Genomic DNA, 25,535 nt, shown 5'->3' on the forward strand with positions numbered 1-25,535 from the left:
CAATCAATACAGTTATCCCAAATTGTATAAAAATATGTCAAATAACACATAAACAAATATCATACAACAAGGGTGAAAAGTAGGCAAAACCACCAAGGAGATAGTAGATCCCCAGCAGAGTCGCCACTTTTCTGTAGCGGTGTATTCGTCACTTTATGATTTATTGATTAAATCAAAAGCAAAGCATACAAAGAATCGAGTCGCCACCGCACTTTTATTTATCCAAAGGAATGGCTAAAAAGCGAACAAAAGCCTAAGAAGTTTTACACATAGAAAACTAATGAAAAGGTCAGAGATCTGGGTAAGGGGTTAATTACGCAATGGGAAGGTGTTAGGCACCCAAAACGTCCTAGGGAGCCCTTTTCACACTTGTTGTACGAAATGTTATTTGTTTATGAAATATTTATTGTGCAAACATGGATTGAAGGGATGAGAAAAGAATACACAAGGTATTATTTTTGTGTTTGAACGGATGAACCCGTTGCCTACGTACCTTTCCATGGAAGGTAAGGATCAAAACGCCGTAGTTCGGCTAAAAGATTTCCAAAATATGAGTGGGTTTATTTTAAACAAAAGCCCTAAGGTCTTTCGTTATCCACGGGAGAAAACTCAACCTTATACAAACAACAAGTCCACCATGTGAGAAGAGCTTCAACTTGCTAGTGAGGGGTTAACCCTATAATAAGCAAGGAAGTCTTACAATTCAATCACTAAGGACAAGAAGGTGAGATTAATATCAACCAACTAGGATAAATCAAACCTATGGCTAATGCATGAAAACTTATCAAGAATGGACAAAGCCACAAAACAATTGAATGAGTTGGATTAACCAATTAGGATTTATTCAAAAAGTGATCAAAGTATGATTAAAATTCAATTCAAAAGAAGTATTATGAAATGGAGTTTGAAAAATCAAAGGCCTAAAGCCTAGGTTTCTAATTTGAAAAGAAATGACAATGTTTGCACGATATTTTTCAGGTTGAGATTAACATGCAAATGGAGGTTTAAAGAAACAAAAGGTGGGAGGGTGAGGGAGTGTAAAACTTCTTAGATATTCGCCTCTTGAGATCATGTGTAGATGATCCAAGTGATTCCTTTGGAATAGGCAATGATGCAAATAAGCAAATGAGCAAAGCAAATGGATACCGGATGCCAATCAATGGACTTACACCAATCTCACAAACAAACATGGATACCGGATACCAATCAATGGATTTACACCAATCTCCTAAAACAAAACAAATGATATCAGATGTCAATCAATGGACTTACACTAATCTCACAAATAAAGGTGGATACCGGATACCAATCAATGGATTTACACCAATCTCCTAAAACAAAACAAATGATACCAGATGCCAATCAATGGACTTATACTAGTCTCACACAACAAAATAACAAGGATACCAGATGCCAATCAATGGACTTATACTAGTCTCCCACCATATCATAGGAACAACTGCCAAGTAATGGACTTATGCTTGTCTCCTCCATGGACAAAGCAAAAATGCTATAAAGCAAAGTTTATGAAATGATATACAAATGATGATGATAAATGCACTAAGGCACACTCAAGCAGATATGCACAGATGAATCAAGTAAGCAGACAAACAAGTCAATTAGCACACACTATATACAATCAATTAGGCTCAAGCAAGGTTAGACTTTAAAGTCAACTGGAATGGGGTATGTTGTGCTCTTAACCCTAACATTGAGAGTTAGGGTGAAGCAGATGAAATGGAGATGAGGGGTGTGCCTCATAGCTCTTATCCCTGGCCTGGGAGAGCTTTAAACAATAGAATGTGTGGGAGTTCAGAAAGTTGGAACTCTTCTCCACAAGTGATTTGATTCTATAAGATCTTGGGTTAATATCCTCAATGCATCAACATGTTATGTGAGCAAAGTGGATGACACACTGAATAGTAGGAGATGGACTACACATCTCTTTTATCTACCAATTGCCTCATAAGAGGACTTTTCCTGCTTGGCACAAAGAGTAAACAATCACAAGCATTGCCTCTTAAGGAGGACTTCAGACAGGTGCCTGCCCACATAACAGGACAGGTCTTCCAGACTACATGAAGAAGAGAGGTTATACCTAAGTGGTTAAGCAACCAAGCAAAAGCAAGTTCAAAATGAACTTAAGCAACTTATGTACCTGTGGAAACATCAAACAAATCAGTACAACTATACAGACAAACAACCAACAGTTAATATCAACAGTCAAACCCAATAAGCAAAGGGCATAAGCCACAAGTCAAGCTCAAATGAATTAGCAACCCTACAAAACACACAATGTTAGTAGTCAAAGGCAAACATCAAATGCTCAAATGATGGAGCATCATGAACCATATAACTTGGATGTTCAACCTGAAATCAAAGCTCAAACATGAGAGGCAAACCACTAGGTCAAAGCCTAGGGTCAAAGATGGAGAAAAATTCAAAACAGAAGCTGAAAATTAACATGAATCAACTTCAAACACATCTTGAAACAATCCAAAAGGTCTCACATCAATATCATATACCAAAAGCATTTCATGATCAATTGAAGTTCAAGGCAATTTTAAAGTTCAAATGTGACCAACCAGAATGAAAAATCTCAATCAAATCAGAAATCAATCAAATAATGCCAAGAAAGTTCATATTCATTCACAACATCCATCTCAAGCATCACACAAAAAATCAGAGCAATTGGAATTCATTTGGCAAGGCAGACACATCACATAAGATGAACAAGCAAAGGTGTGACACAAATTGACACACCTACCTTAACATGATCATAAAACAGCAATGACACATGATAAAAATACCAAATCAACACTATAATTTCAAGCAAAGTGTCTAGTTTCAACATGTAAAATTTCAGATTCATTGGATAAAAGCTCAGCATTTCACAAATGATATGGCAAAGCAAGGTACAAAAGGCATACATGTTTACAAACCCTAGCACAAAATATTTTCCAGCCAAGCACAATTTAGGGAAAAATGATCAAAAAATAATAGACAGAAAATGTGACCTAATGCAAAAAACCACATATTTTTTGGAGCAATATTCAATTAGATATGATTTTTTAAAGATTGAAATGAAATGGAATTGAAACAAATAAATGAATTAAAAGGAATATTTATTTATTTTGAAAAATGAATGTGGCACCAAGGTGATGAAACTCTGCGTTTCATTTAACTGTTGGCTCAGTCAACAAAAGTCAAAGCGCTTGGCCAATGGGAGACGCGCATGGGCGTCTCATGCAACCAATGAGAGCCAAGCCCTAGCACAAACATTCTGCAACGCATTTTCGCGGCCAATGATGCATCAAAACCGTTGCCAAAAAAATTCTGCAATTCGTCTTCTTCCTTACGCACGCCATGAACAGTGAAATGGTCAAGAACATCAAGAACATATTTCCAGATTTCACAAGTAAGCACATTAACATGTAGCATAAACATCACAGATCATGAATCAAGCATTGGCTAAGCATATAACATCACACATCAAGTGAATCGAGCAAAACAAATTTCATCATCAAAACTTTAACCAACCACAACTCAATGAATATTGCATGGAATTCAATGGTTCAAAGCTCAGATTAATCATAACAACAAGATCTACAACATTAGCATAAGAAATTTGAGAAAAGAGAGAATCAATTTTGTGACCTCTTGAAGTGCAGAATTGGAATTGGACGAATTCTGGCCTTGCAATGCTCAAAAGCTCTTCTAGGAAGCTTGTACAAGTGAATGGATGAAAGATCAAAGCTCAATTGTTCTTGATTTCAACAGAATTTGGATTTGCCATTGTTGCTTCCAAGCTTGAAGATGCTTCAATGTGCACGAATTCTCTTGGATCTATGCTCAATAATGATCAATGATGCTTCAGAGTGATGAATCAAGTAATGGATTGTGATTTGCTTTGAAAAAATTTGAAGAAAATTTGAGAGAAAAGTTTGAGAAATTTTTCTAGATCTGAAAATTGTGATTGTTGTTAGCTGAAAACAGTTAGGGTTTGTGTTATATACTCCCTCCTAATCATGCTCTTAATCATGTTTAAGCCAATGTAAATGTAATTAACAAAAATGAGGTGTTTGTGCAATTTAGCATTTTCACCCTTATGCATGGTGTGCATGTGAATAGTGCACGAATTTGGATTGGATTTCACTTAAAATTTCATTTTGGAGCTATTGGCAATGATAGAATGTTCAAATAATGCACCAATTTTAAACTTTAAAAATTCCCTCCAAAAATCAAGTGAATTGGCACATGTTCATATGATGACAATTGATGAAATGCAATGCATGTTTTGGAAACTAGAGGTCAAGAGAAGAATTTAGCAAAAAGAACCACTTGAATTGGAGCTTTGGTTGAGAAGTTATGACCATTTGAAATTCAATGTACACTTTGCCATGTTTTGATCATATCTCCTTAACCACACATGAGAAATTGATGATCTTGGACTTTTTGGAAATGGGAGAGAAAGATCTACAACTTTCATGTTCAACAAAAATTCATTTGAAGCTCTTTTGGTGATGTAATTTGAAGTTGAATTTAGGTTAAAACCTTTCCATTTTTGGCAAATTTGAATTATAGGTCACTTTCTATTTTTGGAAAGTTTTGACCTGACTTTATTTTCTTCAATGTTGATGTTTGAAATGTCAAATGAGACTTGTTTAAACATGAATGAAGTATTCCTAATCACTTCCCACCTCCAAATCCACAGTTGACTTGGCAGTTGACTTTCTAGGCCTCCAATTGACCTGGCAATGTTCTGATGAAATTCAAGCCTCTACCACTTGGGATCTTGATTCAAAATGGCATCATAGCTCATATGAACTCTTGATAATGATTGTGGTGTCCAAATTCTCAAGAATGGCCACCATCTATTGCTCAGTGAATGCCTTTGACTGCTTTGACTGTTGATTGCTTCATCTGCAAGACAAAGGTTAGATGATATATTTTTGTACTTTTGGTTAGTGGTAAAAAAGAAAAGCAATGATATACAAATGCAAAACATGCTTGGTGATCAAGAACCACTCTCAAAAGATGACCCACCCACAGGGAAGGAGGCAAGGTGCACAATGATCCTTGAGGCAATGAATGATATGATATGATGCCATGAGGGATCTTAGGGACAAAATTGAGGTCTTACAACGTGGATACTTTGACTTTGCAGGATTTTTAGTACGATTGCGGACCCTTACAACATAAGCAAATGTCTACCTATATACTAGTCTAAGATGACTATCCACAATGGTCGACTAGACACATCACTCCATGTTTTCTCTCCCATGCAACCGTTATCTTCGACAGACTTCCACACGTCTATGAATAATCATATGATCATATCCAAATCTGACTCATTCGAATGATGAAAATAACCAACCCAGATATTGGAAATTTCAATAAGTCCAGATTTCACAAATACCCTTTGATCTTTTACTACATGATTCGACTGGAAAATTTCCACATCACCTTTTAGAATATAAATTTCACTAAGTCCAGATTGTCACAAATACCCCGGGAAGGTTGGTTCCCACCACAAAAATGAAGATTGACTTCATGCTAGCTTTTAGAAACTGTGCTCTGGCAACTCCAAAGTATGGGAATCTTTCATCTTTTCCTGCTTCTAGTTTTGATTTTCTTGAGTTGATGAATCATCAAGGGTTAGGAATATTGATTTCAGATTTCAGTCCCTATTTTCCCGATTTAGTATAAACCTTTTACTGTAACTTTTCTACCTCAACTAGCTGTATTGTTAAATCATGAGAGAAGGGAACAAACATTATGTTGTCCATGGAAGATTTTAGGAGATGTTTGGATGTGCATTTTGAAGGTGAAATAACTTGTCAAGGTTTTACATGTGATTAGGATGATTATGAGAAAAATAGATACTATTATAGCATAAGTAGGCTAAATGAGCAGGATATCTACGTCAAAAGAGCACGGAATGCTAGAGCGGCTCCAAACTGCCAAATTTTGTATTCCACAAATCTGTCGATAAGTGACTGAATGCTTCATTACTTCATTGCTTACATACTTATGCCAAAACCACTCCAACCATTCAGAAATCAATGACACAAAAATTCAACTTATCTATACGGTGAAGAATAAGATGCAAGTAAAGTGGGTGTATGTTATCATGCATCATATGTTCCATCAAAAGAAAATGTCCGGTGGTCTTCCTTATGCAAGGATGATTATTAAGATTCTACATCTTTGCCAAATTGATTTACATGGAGAGTCAAGATTCAAAATGAGTTCCAAGGAACATGAGATAAACATAGGGGGAACAAAAAAGAATATGGGAAATTTCAAAGACAAAGATGGTATCTTAAAGCATAAAGAGGTTGCTTAATCTACTTCTGCAATAACTCCTATAACTGAAGGAGGTGTTTCAAATGAGATGCTTTATGAGAAAATGTGCTTCATCGAGAACCTTTCCACAACCGGATTTCGTAACCTCCTTCTTGAGATAGCCCAGCTTAAGCAAAACCAAAGAATAATATGCTTATGTCTCATCTTTACTTTTAAGTTCTCTTAATTATCTTATGCTTATAATTTGTAACATTAAGACAAGTTTCAATTCTGCTTAAGTTATGTTATGGATTGTTATGTTTTATATATGGTTCCTTAAATATCAAATTGCATATTTCTCTCTCTTTCCTTTTTCCTTTTTTTATAATGACAAAGGGAGATAAAATGTGTTGTAGATATAAGTATGTATTTTAACATATGCAGAAAAAGTCTCTTAATCAACCTATGAACAAATGGACATTGATGAATTGATTAAGCACATAAGGTATAAGTTACAATTATGTATTGATTAATACATTTATTTCTCAGAATAAACCTGCATATTTCATCTCTAAGCATTCTAAAGTGTTTTGAAAGTTATTCACTTGTTAACATTGGTTACAAACAATTTTTTTTTTGGATTTTCTATTAGCTGTAACCGGATACACAAATGTGTTAAACGGTTACATAAATGTACTTGGAAATCTAATCACCTGTAACCAGTTAACCAAACACTGTAACCAGTTACAACCACACAAAAATTTAGAAATATTTTTTAGCTTCAGTTGTAACTGGTTACGATGATGTGCTAACCGGTTACCACTGAAGTAGTGGCATTTTTTCATGAAAAATCTGATTCCAACATTTTCTAAACTTGGTCCTTGAATCATGACAATGCTTGATGATTTTAGACTGATTCAAACGGGTTTTTTCACATTATAAATAGCCAATGTTTCTAAACTTCAAAACACACCTTCAATAAATATTAAAATTCAAAAACTCTCTAACTTTCATCTAAGTGACTTAAGTCATAATTTTGTGAAACTTTCTGCATGCACTTTTACAGCATCATTAAAGTTTCACTCATAAAATTTTTGAGCACTTAAGCAATACTCTTATAAATTATATACTTAGAAGGAAAGATCAATTCTCATAAATTGATACAAGTTCAAATATTCTTCATTATAAAATTCTGTTTTTTTTATCATAAAGTGTTAAGTAATCATTTTTTGATATAAAAAATGGTGTACTTTTTATTCAAGTGTAAAAGAAAGTTGTGTACTTTCTTGTGTATGTTAGATAAGTGTATGAGTGACCTTCGTGTGAGGATTGGACAAGTTCTAACATATTGAAAATCTACCATGGGGGTGTGAGGGGACTAGACGTACCCTTGTTTGGAAAAGTGAACTAGTATACATCTTGGTGTCTTTTATTTTTCTGCGCTTACTTTCTGCATTTTTCAGTGAATAACAATTTCAGAATAATAAGAACACTTAATATCGCTCATAGAACGAGAAAATTTAAAAAAGACAAATTAATCTAATTCACCCCCTCTTAGATTACATTTCATACTTACAAGTTTCCCTGTACCTTTTTCATATTTCTATTCAACAAAATTAGAAAGTTTGGGACATATGGTATTGGGAGGATAATGCACTGGTTTGGGATCTTTAGTTAAGGGGCATTTTGTTTGAAAAATAATGTTGTTTGATAATCTCCTTTTGATTATTTATGGAACTAATCTTTATTTGGACAAGGACCTTTGATGGTGGTGCCACAAAAATGATACTTTCCACTTAGTTCTTTTGTCTTATACTACTCGATAAGATGCTAGACTTAGCATGGACACCTTAACAACTAGATGTCGTGTTTTCCCCTTATCTAAGTGTTTACTGGTGAATTTGATAAACAAAACAAGTTTCTATGAATACTTAAAGGATTAAACTCGAAAATATCCTCGAACATATTTGTGTGAATTATGACTTTTAAACATATTGCTATCAAAGTCGAAATGCAATGTTTGAGAGATAATAATCTAAACTTGAATAAAATGAAATGTAAAGGCTTTAAAATGAAGTGATTGAAATCTAAATGTACAAACTTTGAAAGTAAAATGTCTGAAAATAACTTAAATGTAGGAATGAACTTAATGTAAAATGCTTGAAATTTATAAATGTGGAACACATACGTTTATTTACTCACTCGTTTATCAATATTCAAATACTTTGAGTTTGCAGGATTTTTAGTACAATTGTGTATCCTTACAACATAATAAAACATCTACTTATATACTAGTCTAAGATAACTACCCACAACGGTCGACTAGACACATCGCACCATATTTTCTCTCCCATGCAATTGTTATCTTCGACAAACTTCCACACGTCTCTAAATAACCACATGATCCTATCCAAATATGACTCATTTGACCGATCAAAATAACCAACCCAAATATTGGAAATTTCACTAAGTCCAGATTTCACAAATACCCTTTGATCTTTTAGTACAGTATTCAACTAGCAAATTACGAAATCACCTTTTCGCGGGTCGAAATGTATCAAACTAGCTTATGGTCTCGGTTGACCATGTTTGACTTCAAACCTCACCATGGCATGCCCTTGTGTCTTATTTACCATTAATATCTATGTCAAAAATCCAAGGTAACACTAAGATAATTTATCTTTTCTTGGTAAATCCTCCAAGAAAGGATCACCATGAGAGATAATCTCATTAGGTGTCATGTTTTCATATAACCGAGCTAAATCTTTTGTGCTTTTGCCATGGATCTTTCATACCCTAAAATTTACCCTCGGTTTCTCACTTGTACCATCATAACAAAACCATCTAATTTTATCATTCATTAGATCCGTCAAGAAGCATTCATCGGGGTTTAGATTAAAAGTCAGGAGTTCTGACATTTTATTTGGTCTTGATGACATTCATTTAGTTGTTTGTTGATTAAGAACTCAAAAGGATTTATTTCTCAATCTCAGTGCATCATTTATTTCCATTGCATCATGTTTTAGAGGTTCATAGGGTGACAATCAAGAGTATTATCGTCATCTGAATCTTTGTAGGATTTCGATTGTGTTTAAAAATCAGGAGCGAATGGTCCAAGAGCGATTCATTTGCATCTAATTGTCTATTCACGATTATTCATTCAGCAATTCAATGCATTCACAAGACGTCTGCATTTTCTACTTATCACATCATGCATTTTGTAAGTCGAATTAGCAAGCGAAAAATTTAAAAATCGAGCTTATAGACGTCAATATCCTTAATCTATGGTTCACATAGTTTAATCTGGCGTGCTCGTCTTAATTTTTGACTACTTTTTTGGTCGCATTTTGATCAGTCTGAGACTTTTAACTGGTCAATTTTTATTTCAAATTTTGGTCAAAACCAGTATGTTTCCGAGAAGTTTATTTCACCCTGACTAATTTGGTGCATTCAGTTTATTTTTTGGGCACTTTTGCGTCCATTTTTTAATTCATTTTTTATCTATTTATTATTATTTTTAGCCAAAGTAATTTATTGAATTAATTATAATTAATCGAACATTTAGTTGTAGTTTATTTTATTTTGTTTATTTTTGATTTAATTACTAACTTTCTTTTCTTTTCAAAATTCACAATAAAAGAAAATATTAGAAGAAAAAAAAGAAGAAAGAAAAATCAAAGGGGGAACCAATAAAACTCACCCTCTCACCATATTATTTTCACTCTCTCTCTGTCTTTATCCACTCAACACTTGACACCTCATTTTCCTTCAACCAATACTCTCTCATTTCTCTTTCTCTTCTTTTCCTCCTCCATGATAACTTAGTACTCCCTCATTCTCATTTTTTTCTCTCCTCCAACATAACACACTTCAACATCAACACATACCTCATCACTCATCTTCACTCTTCATCAACCTCAATCCCTTTTCATCAACCTCAATCACTCTTTCATCATCTAAAAAACCATCAACACCATCTCACATAAACTATCCCTTCAAACACTTAAACACACTTCAACATCAATGCATACCTCATCACTCATCTTCACTCTTCATCAACCTCAATCACTCTTTCATCACCCAAAAAACCATCAACACCATCTCACATAAAATCTCCCTTCAAATGCTTAAAAACATTCAAAAACAACACTCTCAAGCCACCTTCAATAACAAGTCTTCATCTTCTCAAACAACCACCTCTTTCGACCAACAACAAACCTAAATACATCATCTCACAATTTCCCTCTTCCTTCATCACCTACATAACACACACATAACAATACTCCCTCGTCACATTCATCCTTTGATCACTATAAAAAGTCCACCTAAACCCAACCTCACACAACCACCTACAAACGTCTCAAAAACACATCACCAACACAAACTCTCTGCATCAACTATTCTTACCGCTCACCATAAACACACTTTTCCGTTTTACCTCACCCACCGTGAACATCAAAAACCAGCCACAAAACCTTCATCTCGTGGCTACGCCTACACCGCTCGACCACCATCATCACAAACCCCCTACTCCGATCTGAAACAAAATATGCCACCACCAAACGCCTTCATCAGCCGTATTTATTCCTCCATCAACTCACTTTTTCCCTCTTCGGATTTACATTTAGAGTCAATATTTATCTTTTCATTTTCGTTTGTATTTTTGGTGTTGTATGTAAGATTTAAAAACTAGAGTTGCTTGATTTGTAAGAGGAAGAAAGTTTAGAGGAGATTGAAACTGAGATGAGAGAAGAGAGGAAGTTTTTTTCCGCTTGTTACAGACATACATGAGGGAGAAGAAGAGGATTTTTTTGTTTTATTTTTGAAAAGAGGTTGGGTGTTGTTACAGTAAATGAGCGCATGGAAGAAAAGTGGAACAAATAGAGGTTTTGTTGACTAAATCCTCCATGCCACATGTCAGGTCGGGAGTGTTTCTTTTTAAAATTTGAAAAATAATCTACACTATCTCTCTATTGCATCGTTCGCCCCCTTGGTTTTATCATTTTTTTTGTTTTATTACTCTCTCTCTCTGAAATTCTGGTATCAGATATGAGATGTCGAAGTTAATGTCACTACACTAATATCTGAACAACAACTAAAATATAAACAGGATAAAAGACAAAGAAACAATAGAACAAGTGACACAAGCAATTGTTAACCCAGTTCGGTGCAAACTCACCTACGTCTGGGGGCTACCAAGCCAGGAAGGAAATCCACTAAACAGAATTAGTTCAAGGACTCTCAGTAAACAACTTCAAGTTACAGTCTTTTCACCTAATCTCTACCCGTGTGACTTCTATCTAAGAACTCTTAGATATGAGACCCTACTTACTCCCCCTCAATCACAACGGTGATATAAAAATAAATATTACAAAGAAAGAAGACACTCTTTAAGAACACATACTTGATCTTGCTTAAAAGCTTCAACCAAGTAAACACACACTCATGCTTCAAAGCTTATAGTGGACAAATTACAACACAAAAGTCAGTCCAATTCAAACATCAATAAGATGAGTGAATGCTCACAATACACAAGCTCACACAAGACTAAAACCCTTAACTCTCTCACTATTTCGTTCGTTTCTTGTATGTGTTAAAACCAGGTTTTACATGGCCTTTAAATAGAAGCTTTTGAATGGGCCTGGGCATCATAAAACCCTAAATCTATTTTCCTTGCGTATCTTCTTATTCACGACAACTAATTATCCCTTATTGGAAAATAAATCACTTTGGTTTTAAATCATATTACTTCTTGAATAGTGCATTCAATCTCCACAGAATCACACACAAATTTGCATGAAAAGCGCAATCTTAATATACATAACATTCAGACTAAATATTCTATATACACATGTCTTAACATCGGGTCTGACATCTTAGCTAAATCCTGCACAACCAAATTTAGACATCCTGCAGGAAACTGATATCACATGTCAAGATAACACGCGTGACAACTTGTGATAACTCTAGGTTTTACCAAAATTGATGCCAACACATAGAACCAACAAACTCCCCCTTTGGCAAATTTTGGCTAAAACATACATCAGATCATACGTTTCACAAGAAAATAATCACAATATCAATTCAGCAGTAGAAGTAAACATACACACATTACTAGCAAAAATAGCAACTAGTAAACACACATGCGCTTGTGCTCAGAACACACCACATCCCCCTTCAGCTAGCACCAGTCTGTTTTACACAGAAAGAACAGTTCCCCATCTAACATCATCTCCAACATCATTTGTAACATCATCTCCAACATCATCTGTAACATCATCTATAACATCATCTATAGCATAGCATATTTACTTTGGTATAACATCATATAGTTACTTTAGCTACTTCTCCCCCTTTTTAGCCAAAAGAGACCAAAGAGACAAAATAAATGTCTATTCAGTCAAACAATCAGAATGTCAAAAGTTAAGTGTTACAGAGCCAAGTACATGCACAACTTTAAACAAGCTGAAATACAATCCAACAAGTCAAACCAGAATATCCAGAAAATCCAGAAAAATAAACATCAAAGCAGCAGAACATAACTGCCGAAATCCAGAACATCCATCAACACAGCAAAAAAAACATCATCACATGAAAGGGGGGCCAACTTCAAATGAGCTAATCAGAGGAGCTTGAGCTTGCAGCTTCATCAGCATCAGAAACAGAATTGCCACTTGTCTTATCATTAGTTGCAAACCTCTCACTAGAGGTTTGGGCTTCAGCTTCCTTAGCCTGTTCAATATTCTCACCTTCATCTTGCTCCAAGCTTGCAATCAGGGCTTCCAACGATTCTTTCCTAGCTGTTTCTACCTTTATCCCTGCACCTAGCTCTTTACACATTTTCTTCAGCTCAGCAATAAGTCTAACTTTTGAGGCTAGCTTTTTCACAGCAGATGTCATGACAATGTCTTCGACATGACTGCCTTCAGAGAGTTTATAGTGTACTGATAAAGCAGGTTTTCTTCTACTTGGTAGGTCATTAGTACTCAGAATCCCAGGGTGTTGACTCAGGATAATCCCACAAATCATGGAGGGAAAGGCTATAGGCAACTTCACTGCGTTAGTAGAAGCATGCTTGACAATTTGTTCAAACATAAACTTACCATAGTCAAATTTGAGTTTGGTTCCAACAGCAAAGGTAAATCTTCCAAGGGTATTAGAAATTATGGAAATGTGGTTGGTAGGCACCCAATTTGCAGATCCTATTTTATGCAATATGGCATACTTAACAGTCAGCTTCCCAGCAGGAAGATGCTTTTTACTAGGCCATTCTTTCACCTACCTTGCTGTAATTTCTCTACAGACTTCATTGTCTGTAGCTTCCAATTCACCTGCACCCTCTATACTTCTTCCCAGAAACTTGTTAATGACAGTGGGAGAAAAAGTGATACACTTACCTCTCACAAAAACTTTGTGAAATTCCTTGCTGTTTTTATCAGCAATATCTTCAGGAATGTTGACAATGAATTCCTTAGCCAATCCCTCATAGCACTGAGATAACCCATCCACAGTCTTCATTAACCCAACATTCTTAATTAGGTCCATGACCTCTTTAACTTCAACAACATCCTTTCCTAACTCTCTCTCTACAACCACCCTTCTTTGAATCACAAACTTCCATTTGACATCTCCATCTTCAAGATGGAAAGAGATATTGTCCAAATGCACAACAACAACTTTCACAGGGGACTTCCTCACAGTGGTCCTCTTTACAAGGGAGATGTCAGGGACATCTTCCTCAACATCTTCGTCAGACTCAGAAACTTCTCTAACCTTCCTCTTCTTCACATCAACTTTGCTCCAAGATTTGGAAGGACCTACACCAGCAGTCTTCTTAGCTATTTTAGCTGACATCATTTCAGCCACAGATCTACCTTTTCTAGTCTTCATACGCATAGCCACACTGGGCTTTAAGTGATGAACTAAGTTATCATCTTGATCATCAAACCTATCATCATCTAGGTCAATCACATTGTTTGCAGAATCATGCTTCTCAGAATGTGAAGCATTGGTAGTTGTAGATGCCACATATTTTTTACCAGACACAGTTTGCCATAGAGAGCACAAACCTTCAGCAGCCATGTCCTTCTCAGATCTAGAGGATTCGTCATCCTTCTCACTATGAGGTTCAACCTCAGGAGAGAGGTAAATTTTAGAAAGGGGAGTAGAGACTCCCTTCACAGAATGTCCTTCATTAAGGATTCTAGTGACTAGGTTTCTTATGACACGATCAATATGGTGCATATCTTCCTTAGAACTAGTGGCATGAGTTAAGCTAGAAGGGATACTAGAGATGTTACCTTAATTGGGGCATGCAGAAGCAGATGCATCCATGGGGTGGTTTAAATCAAGGGATTCGCCTGGAATAACTGACAGAGGGACCACATCCAAAACCTCATCATCGAGAAAGCCCATGGAAGGAGTGATATCCTTGTGAGTAGGCTTAGTAGTTTTTGAACTAGATGGAGTTTGATGTTGTGACATCTTGACGTTTCTGTAAAAAAAAATTAGTTTCCCTAGCAGAGGAGTTTGAGGAAGAAGCAGTGAGTTGGAAATGTTGGAGTAGGTAGTGAGGTTGCGTGTGAAAAGGTAATAGATGGTATTTCCAAGACTAGGTGATGATTTACCATAAAGGGAGCGCTTTATTTTAAGAAAGCAGACAATAATTTGATTACGTTTTCCACTCCATATTAATTGCTACAAATTTTCATAAATACAAATCCCTAATTTCCCTCTTAGGAATTCAAATTGATTTGCATCCAAGGCCTTTGTGAAAATATCAGCTAACTGCATCTCAGTGGCAACATGCTATAGGGCTACAATTTTATCCTCCACGAGTTCTCTAATAAAATGGTGAAGGATATCAATATGTTTGGTCTTGATGTGCTGAATATGATTCTTAGAAATGTTTATAGCATTCAGGTTGTCACATTACAATGTCATGACATCTTGCGTGACATTGTATTCAGTCAGCATTTGTTTCATCCACACCAGTTGAGAGCAACTACTTCCAGCTGCTATGTATTCAACTTCAGTAGTGGACAGAGACACACAATTTTTTTTCTTACTAAACCATGATATTAACTTGTTCCCTAATAAGAAGCATCCTACTTATGTGCTTTTCCTATCATCAACACTTCCAGCCCAATCAGCATCACAATATCCAGACAGCACAGATTCAGATCCATGAGTGTATATCATCCCATAGTCACTAGTGCCATTGACATATTTCAGGATCCTTTTCACTTGATTTATGTGACTCATCTTTGGTTCAGCTTGATATCTAGCACATACACCTACAACAAAAGCAATGTCGGGTCTGCTTGTTGTGAGATATAGCAGACTCCCTATCATGCTTCTGTAGAGACTTTGATCCACACTGACACCATTTTCATCTTTAGACACTTTCAGGTGAGTAGGAGCAGGTGTCCTTTTGTGGCTTGCATTCTCCATGCCAAACTTCTTAACAATATTTTTGGCATATTTTCTTTGAGATAAAAAGATAGAATCTTCCATCTGCTTGACTTGTAGCCCAAGAAAATAGGTTAGTTCTCCAACAAGGCTCATTTCAAATTCAGACTGCATTTGTTCAACAAAATGTTGAACCATCTTATTTAACATCCCACCAAACATAATATCATCCACATATATCTGAGCCACCATAAGCTTTCCTCCTTCATTTTTGACAAATAAAGTCTTATTAATGCCTCTCTTCCTGTATCCATTGTCAATGAGAAACACTGTGAGTCTGTCATACCAAGCTCTAGGAGCTTGTTTCAACCCATAGAGGGCTTTCCTCAACTTGTACACACGCTTTGGAAGATTTGGGTCTGTGAACCCTTTAGGTTGTTCAACGTACACTTCCTCATTTAAGTATCCATTTAAGAAGGCACTTTTCACATCCATTTGGAACGGTTTAAATTTCAGAATACATGCCACTCCGAGCAGTAATCTAATGGACTCCAGGCGAGCTACAGGAGCAAATGTTTCATCAAAGTCAACTCCTTCAAATTGAGTGTATCCTTGTGCTACCAATCTTGCTTTATTTTTAGTAACCACACCTTTTTCATCAGATTTATTCTTGTAAACCCACTTTGTTCCAATAACATTTATTCCTTTAGGTCTTGGAACCAATTCCCATACTTCATTTCTCTTGAATTGGCCTAACTCTTCCTGTATGGCATTGATCCAGAATTCATCAGTTAAGGCTTCTTTGACATTCTTGGGCTCAATCTTGGACACAAAACAGGCATGTGAGATCACTTCCCTTGATCTAGTGGTGACCCCTTTATTTGGGTCTCCTATAATGAGATCTTTCGGATGATCCTTCTGAATTCTGATAGAGGGTCCCTTATTAATTTTATCAACTTCAAGTTCAACTTAAGTGGATTCACTCTTATTACTTTTGTCCAGGAGATCAGATGGGCATCATTCAGAGATGTTTCAACATCGTCTGTGACATCAGTCTCTTGATCATCAACAACAACATTAATAGATTCCATCATTACTTTTGTTCTGGAATTAAAAACCCTAAATGCTCTGCTGTTTGTTGAGTAACCCAAAAATATTCCTTCATCACTCTTGGGGTCAATTTTTCTTCTTTGTTCACGATCAACCATGATATAACATTTACTACCAAACACATGGAAGTATTTGATAGTAGATCTTATTCCCTTCCAGACTTCATATAAAGTGGTTGGGGTCCCTTTCTTCAAGGTTATCTGTTGTGAACATAGCAGACCGTGTTCATAGCTTCAGTCCAGAAATGGTAAGGCAACTTCTTAGCATGAATCATAGCTCTAGCAGATTCTTGGAGAGTTCTATTTTTCCTTTCTACCACACCATTTTGCTGAGGGGTAATAGGAGATGAGAACTCATGACCAATTCCTTCAGATGAACAGAATTCAACAAATTTACTGTTCTCAAATTCTTTCCCATGATCACTTCTGATTCTGATAACTTGACTCTCTTTTTCTCTTTGAAGTCTTAGGCAAAGATCTTTGAACACCTCAAACACATCAAATTTTTCCCTTATAAAATTTACCCAGGTATATCTGGAGAAGACATCTACCACAACATAAGCATACCTTTTCCCACCAAGACTTTCCACCTGCATAGGTCTATCAAGTCCATGTGGAGAAGTTCCAACACTCTAGATGTGGTGTCATGTTTGATCATCTGATGTGACATCTTTGTCTTCTTTCCAATCTAACACTCACCACAAACTCTTCCTTCATCAATCTTTAATTTTGGGATTCCTCTGACAGCTCAATAGATATAATCCTCTTCATTCCTTTAAGATGCAGATGACCCAGTTTTTGATGCCATAATTTCACTTCTTCTTCTTTAGCTAGAGTACACATTGATGAATAACTAGTTTCTTGAGAATTCCACATATAGTAGTTGTCCTTAGATCTGACTCCTTTCATGATCACCTTATTTTTTCCATTAGTAATCAAACATTCAAATTTTGTGAAGTTCACATTTAGACCTTGGTCACATAGTTGACTGATGCTGATCAGGTTTGCAGTCAATCCTTTAACAAGCAGCACATTATCAAGGTTAGGGACTCTAGGACAATTTAGCTTTCGAATACCCTTGATTTCACCCTTTGCTCCATCACCAAAAGTCACATAGCTGATGGCGTGAGGTTGAAGGTCAATTAGCAGGTTTTTGCTTCCAGTCATGTGTCTGGAGCATCCACTGTCAAAATACCAGTCTTCTTTGGCTGAAACTCTGAAGGAAGTGTGAGCTATCAAGTTAGTAGCACCTACCCTAGGAACCCACTATTTTATGTTAACAGGGATGTGGTGTTTGGGTCTAGGTTGATGGTGAATAGGACTAGGATAGTCATACAACTTAAAGCAGAATGGTTTTATGTGGCCAAATTTCCCACAATAATGACATCTCCGTCTTTGGTGTTTTCCTTTATGTTGTCTTTCCTTGTGATGTTGAGACACCTGATGTGACATCTTTGGTTTGCTACCAGTGTGACTACACTCAGGAGTGGATTCATTGAACCCAAGGCCAGACTTGTCTCCTGCCATCTTTCCAGTCTGGAAGATTGTGTCTAAGGTGTCAGATCCGCTGTTTAGCATTCTGACATGCTTTGTCATCTCATCCAGTTTGGAGTTCAGGAACACGACTTCAATCTTCAACTTAGAAATGGTTTCTAAGTGTTCTGTCTTCTCATCCTCTAGTTGGGTTATCAATTTCTTCTGGTTCTCCACTTGTTGACACACTTCTTCACTTTTATAACACAACTTTCTGTAGGTAGTAGCTAATTCATCAAAGGTTACTTTATCATCACTTGAGTCTTCATCAGAACCCCATCTTCCAGTCAAGGCAGTCACAAGATTGGTAGACTCTCCTTCTGTTTCACTTTCATTAGACCAAGTAGCAGCAAGACTCTTCTTCTGTTTCTTGAGGTAGGTCCCACATTCAACTCTAATGTGTCCATACCCTTCACATTCATGGCACTGAATTCCTTTGACCTGTTTGGATTTTTCTTCAAATTTTGTTCTTCTTCCAACATCATTGGACCTACTGATGTCAAATGAGTTGTTCTTGACATTAGACTTTGACCTTACATCCATCCTCTTCAGGAGTTTGTTGAATTGTCTCCCCAGTAATGCTACATCATTTGCCAAATCTTCATCAGTATCCTGACCACTGTCTTCCTCTTTCTCTTCAGTGTTTGACATAAATGATATGCTTTTGGCTTTCTTTTAGGATCCATCACTCATTCCCAACTTGAATGTTTGGAGGGATCCAATTAGCTCATATACTCTCATATTGCAAATGTCTTGAGATTCTTCTATGGTTGTCACTTTCATGGCAAATCTCTTGGGAAGTGACCTGAGAATTTTCCTCACAAGTTTTTCATCTGACATCTTCTTACCCAGGGCTCCTGAGGCATTAGCAATTTCAAGGATATTCATATGGAAGTCATGAATACTTTCATCTTCTTTCATCCTCAAATTCTCAAGAGCAGCTGCAATCTAGACATCTTCACTCTAGAGGTACCTTCATGAGTGGTTTTGAGAATATTCCAAGCATCTTTAGCCACCTCACAGTTGTTCACTAGTCTGAAGATGTTCTTATCAACCCCATTGAATATAGCATTCAATGCTTTAGAGTTTCCAAGAGCTAGTTCATCCTCCTCCTTGGTCCATTCTTCCTCAGCCTTCTTATTATTTGTAACTTCTCCTTCCTTAGTAATGAAGGGAGGTTCCCAGCCTGTTAGAACAGCCTTCCAAGCCTTATTATCCAAAGATTTCAAGAAGGCTACCATTCGAGGTTTCCAATAGTCATAGTTAGATCCATCTAGAATTGGTGGTCTATGAACAAATCCTCTGTCTCTATCCATAGTACCAGAAAGTAACGTCCCAAGATCTCACCTAGAACCAGAGCAGGATGCCTGTTCTGATACCAATTGAAATTTTGGTATCAGATATGAGATGTCGAAGGTAATGTCACTACACTAATATCTGAACAACAACTAAAACATAAACAGGATAAAAGACAAAGAAACAATAGAATAAGTGACACAAGCAATTGTTAACCCAGTTCGGTGCAAACTCACCTACGTCTGGGGGCTACCAAGCCAGGAAGGAGATCCACTAAACAGAATTAGTTCAAAGACTCTCAGTAAACAACTTCAAGTTACAGTCTTTTCACCTAATCTCTACCCGTGTGACTTCTATCTAAGAACTCTTAGATATGAGACCCTACTTACTCCCCCTCAATCACAATAGTGATATAAAAATAAATATTACAAAGAAAGAAGACACTCTTTAAGAACACATACTTAATCTTGCTTAAAAGCTTCAACCAAGTAAACACACACTCATGCTTCAAAGCTTAGAGTGGACAAATTACAACACAAAAGTCAGTCCAATTCAAACATCAATAAGATGAGTGAATGCTCACAATACACAAGCTCACACAAGACTAAAACCCTTAAACTCTCTCACTATTTCGTTCATTTCTCGTGTGTGTTAAAACCAGGTTTTACATGGCCTTTAAATAGAAGCTTTTGAATGGGCCTGGGCATCATAAAACCCTAAATCTATTTTCCTTACGTATCTTCTTATTCACGGCAGCTAATCATCCCTTATTGGAAAATAAATCACTCTGGTTTTAAATCATATTACTCCTTGAATAACGCATTCAATCTCCACAGAATCACACACAGATTTGCATGAAAAGCGCACTCTTAATATACATAACATTCAGACTAAATGTTCGGTATACACATATCTTGACATCAGGTCTGACATCTTAGCTAAATCCTGCACAACCAAATTTAGACATCCTGCAGGAAACTGATATCACATGTCAAGACAACACGCGTGACAACTTGTGATAACTCTAGGTTTTACCAAAATTGATGCCAACACATAGAACCAACTCTCTCTCTCTCTCTCTCTCTCTCTCTCTCTCTCTCTCTCTCTCTCTCTCTCTCTCTCTCTCTCTCTCTCTCTCTCTCTCTCTCTCTCTCTCTCTATATATATATATATATATATATATATATATATATATATATATATATATATATATATATATATATATATATTATATATATATATATATATATATATATATATATATATATATATATATATATATATATATATATATATATATATATATATGGATAATGCTAACTTCTGCCCTAGGGGCACAAGTTAAGAACCAAATGAAGAAATGTTATCTTGAAAATTGTGTATTGATTTTAATAAAAATATAAAACTAATCTTTTAATTATTTTTTCCAATACAAATTTTTTATAAATGGTTTTCTTAACTTGTGCCCCTTGGGCACAAGTTAGCATTATATATATATTATTGTTATTATTTGTATTATTATTATTATTATTATTATTATGTTATTACAACTACTATTGTTATCATTATTAATATTTTCATTATATTATTATTATTATTTATTATTATATGTTATTATTTCTATATTATTTATCATTATTATTATGTTTATTATCATTTTATTATTACCATTATTGTTTATTATTATTATCATTATTATCATCATTATTATTATTGTTGATTTTTATAATTATTATTATTATTTATTAGTAGGGATTAATTACTATGCACTGTTAGTGTAAAAAGTTGTGTAAAATCCTTTTACACTGTCAGTGTATTTCAATTAAACTCTTATTAGTATTGATTACTATTATTATTATTTTATTATTTTTGTTGTTATTATTATTATTATTATTATTATTATTATTATTATTAGAAATTGTTGATTACTATTATCATTTTCATTAATATTGATTATTGTTATTATTAATATTATTATTATTATTATTATTATTATTATTATTATTATTATTATTATTATTGTTAATTATTATTGTTAAGTATGATTAGTGATTATTATTGTCATTATTAATTATGATTGTTATTAATTTTTATTATTTCTATTTATTATTTATTTGATTAAATTGATTATTTTAAAATTGTTAAAGAAAAATTTGATTTATTTGTCCCATTGGTTTTTCACAGATGTATTACAATTTCGGAGTTAAAAATTTAATTTAACTTCAGAAATTGCTTAAAACGCATAAAGTTTTGTTGATCGGCCTCAGATAGGGTGATTTCTACATGAATCGTTTTACGATTGCTTAACATAACGCTAAATTCTTTAGTTTAACTGTCGTTTGTTTTCATTTTCAAAATGTCGCTTAAGTCATCGGTTTTTCAGAGACGGGTTGCAATTTCGGAGTTAAAAATTCAATTTAACTTCAGAAATTGCTTAAACTCATAGAGTTTTGTTGTCTGACCCCAGATAGGGTGATTCCTACATGAATCGTTTTACGATTGCTAACATAGCGTTAAATTCTTTAGTTTAACTGTTGTTTGTTTTCATTGAAAAAATGTCACTTAAATAATCAGCTTTTCACACACGTGTTACGATTTCGGAGTTAAAAATTCAATTTAACTTCAGAAATTGCTTAAACTCATAGAGTTTTGTTGACATGCCTCATATAGGGTGATTCCTACATGAATCACTTTACGATTGCTTAATATAGCGCTAAATTATGCAAATTAAATTTCTTATTTTATTTCGGGTCCCTTGCCTTTCTCTTGGGCCTTCTTACAATGAGATTTTTTATTTACAATTGTCTTTTGAGTTTGTATTGTTAATTATTGTACTTTATCCTCATTCGACAAAATGTATCCCTGTTCGCTGTTGATTTTGGCGAACAACGTCTGATTTTCCAAAACATGTCGAATTGGGTTACTTGCAGGATCAACCATACAAATCCTAGGACATGTGCAAATTTAAATAACTTTGTAAATCTCTAGAACAACCTTTGTATCTTTTATTTGGTTTACTAAGTCTTTCATGTAAGAAAGATATTGACTAAAAGTGCTTAAGTAAAAGTAAACTTAACAAGACTAAGATAAATGGCGAAAAATAAATGGCGAAAAATAAACTGCATAAAGTAAATGCAAAGGATAAATGACTGGTAAATGTAAAGGAAAATTGGTAAAGAACTTTGAAATTTATAAGATAACACTTTTAAAGAAATGGTGTTTGTTCACACGTACATTTTCTAGATAAGACTTTTTTCTCTCACGCGGGTACTTTGAGTATTTTGCAGGAATTTTGTACAGGTTTTCACACACACATTCTGATAACAACTATCCTATTTATATACAAATAAAATAACTATCACTAACGTATAAATCCTAAAACGATGACACTTGGCTCTCTGCATGACTTCCTTTCGCCAGGTGCTTCCACACGTCTTCTGCCAAACGTTATAACTCTTTTGAATTTGAATTTCCGCTTTATGTCGAAACAACGCGTCTCCTCAGACTTGTCGAATTGTCGAAATATCATAACATCATTCATGCTTGTCGAAGACATCTTTTCATCTGCAGACATCTTCTTCTGTCGAAATGTCGAAAACACTTATCAACTAAACTGTTGAAAATGCTCTTCAAGTATATATTTCCAGTTTTTTTTTCTTTTGCAAGCATCTCCATTTGTCGAAAACACTATTTTGCCTATTAATTTCATGGCGTCAAAAATACATGTATACAAATTGCCCCCCAGCAAAGATGTTTCGACTACTCTGGAGAAACAATCATTTGTTGTCAACCAATATTTCGATGCCATGTCATTTAATTCCACCATTTCCACGCTTTTATAATCTCAAGTTCCCAAACAGATTCATCATTACACTTTTTCAAAAACGTCATGTCTAGCCCACGTTTAGACCTTACCTCCATCATTTCCTAAACCTAACATCATGGCCTTTTTCAACTTCCACATCTTCATCATCACCGTTGTGATTCAGCCACATGTCCCACGATTATCATCAAAAACTCAAACGTTTTTTATCATCTTCCCTTGTAAATACCCACAACCTATTTTCTCTGAAACTTTTTTACGCTTCAAACTTTCTTCTTCATACCCATTTTCATACTTTCAACTTTCCTGAAAAAAATTCTTTGTTCTTCTCAACAATGGCTCCTCCAAAATCTTCCAGCAGCAAACACTCCAAGAAGACCCAAGATTCAACTCTTCATCCTGTGCACGAGTTGAATGGACTAATGACTGTTGGAAACCAACAATACGTTCCTGAACCTCCCAATGAGAGAGAGAAGGAATGTATCTACAAATCCCAGGTATTAATTCCTGTTCTTGTTTCTGGTATTTGTCACGCTATGTTAGGTCCACTCCCCAATCCAGATATTAAACCAGATCATCTTAAAGAATTTTTTCCCACCTATTTCCATACCAAACACATAGGTGCTGGAGTAAAACCTCAACCTCAAGAGAAAACTGTAGAATAAATTGACCCACAAAGTTCAACTGATGATGGAGAGTTGAATTTAACTTATTTGAATCATGCTAGGATCTTTAGAACTTGTCCATGGTCGAAAGACCCTTCAGACTATTTATCCTGGCTAGATAAGGTTGAAAAGATTAAAGGAGATTTCTGGAAGGAAATAGGCATTTTCGACCTCATTCAATTGTCGAGAGTAGGACCCAACATTTTCCCCAATATGCTTTTAGCTTCCCTTTATTTTTGGGACAGTACCTATAACACCTTTCACCTTCCTTGTGGGATGGTCACACCCACTCTCTTCGACGCAGCAGCCATCGTTGGCCTTCGCCCCAATGGGATAGATTTCGACCCCACCGACCTAAATGAAGATTCTATAGCTTTCGACACTAGCTTTGCTCCATACTCTTTATTCACGTCTCATTATCATGACAAAGATACCACAGAAGTCTCGGATGTCGAACATATAGCCTTTTTGACTCTATGGCTAACAAAATATGTGTTTTGCTCCCGTTCCCTCCAAGTTGCCAAAAGATTCATCACTATGGCCAATCAGCTTCACGCAGGAACCAAACTATGCTTAAGTGAAATGATTTTGGCGAATCTTTACGAATCCTTGAGTGAGAGTGTAAATTTTTTGAAAACCATCAAAGACAGATGTAAAATCAACTTGTCAGGACCTTTCTGGCTTTTACAATTATGGCTCAATGCCACCTTTGAAGCTTCTTTTCCTGTAAAACACGAAGTGAACGAAGAAAAAGTGAAGGACAGGACTGCCGAATGGCCTAGGTTAGTGCAACTAACGCCAACTGATGAAGGAATTAGCCTTCGACAAGCTTTCAACGGTTATGTCATGATGTTTGCCAAAAGGTATCATTTTACTTCGACTATGGCACCCTTTGCTAGTAGAAAAATTGGACCTGAATGGTTTACCCAACAACTGCCTTTGGAAATGCAGAAGGATGAGAATATATTTTTGGATGTTTGGGAATCATTTTTAACCCCCAGGCTCCTTTTTTCCCATCATAACGTAACCAAAACCCAAATAGCTTTGATAGTCTACCAACCCAATCTCGTTGCTAGACAGTTTGGCTTGATCCAAATAAAACCTCGACCCATCTTCCCAAAGAAAGGATTTATCATTTTTTACAACTCCCTTCATAATGAAGATAAGAGCAAAGAGCTGTCGAAGAAGCTAACTGATGATTCTCTTGATATTCGACCAGTGATCTTTCGACCATCTTTTCTCTGTACTCCTGAGTTTGATGAGTGGTGGAAGGATTATTATTCTACCAGATTTTTTGACGTAACAGCCTTCACCACACATTTAACAAATGCTTTTGCTTTCGTGCAGGATCGGACCAAAAAGGGTATTCAAAGACACATTAAAGAAATACAAAAATTTCAAAAATATTTT

Source organism: Lathyrus oleraceus, chromosome 3 (assembly GCF_024323335.1).
Source record: "Lathyrus oleraceus cultivar Zhongwan6 chromosome 3, CAAS_Psat_ZW6_1.0, whole genome shotgun sequence".
Classification (NCBI taxonomy): Eukaryota; Viridiplantae; Streptophyta; class Magnoliopsida; order Fabales; family Fabaceae; genus Lathyrus; species Lathyrus oleraceus.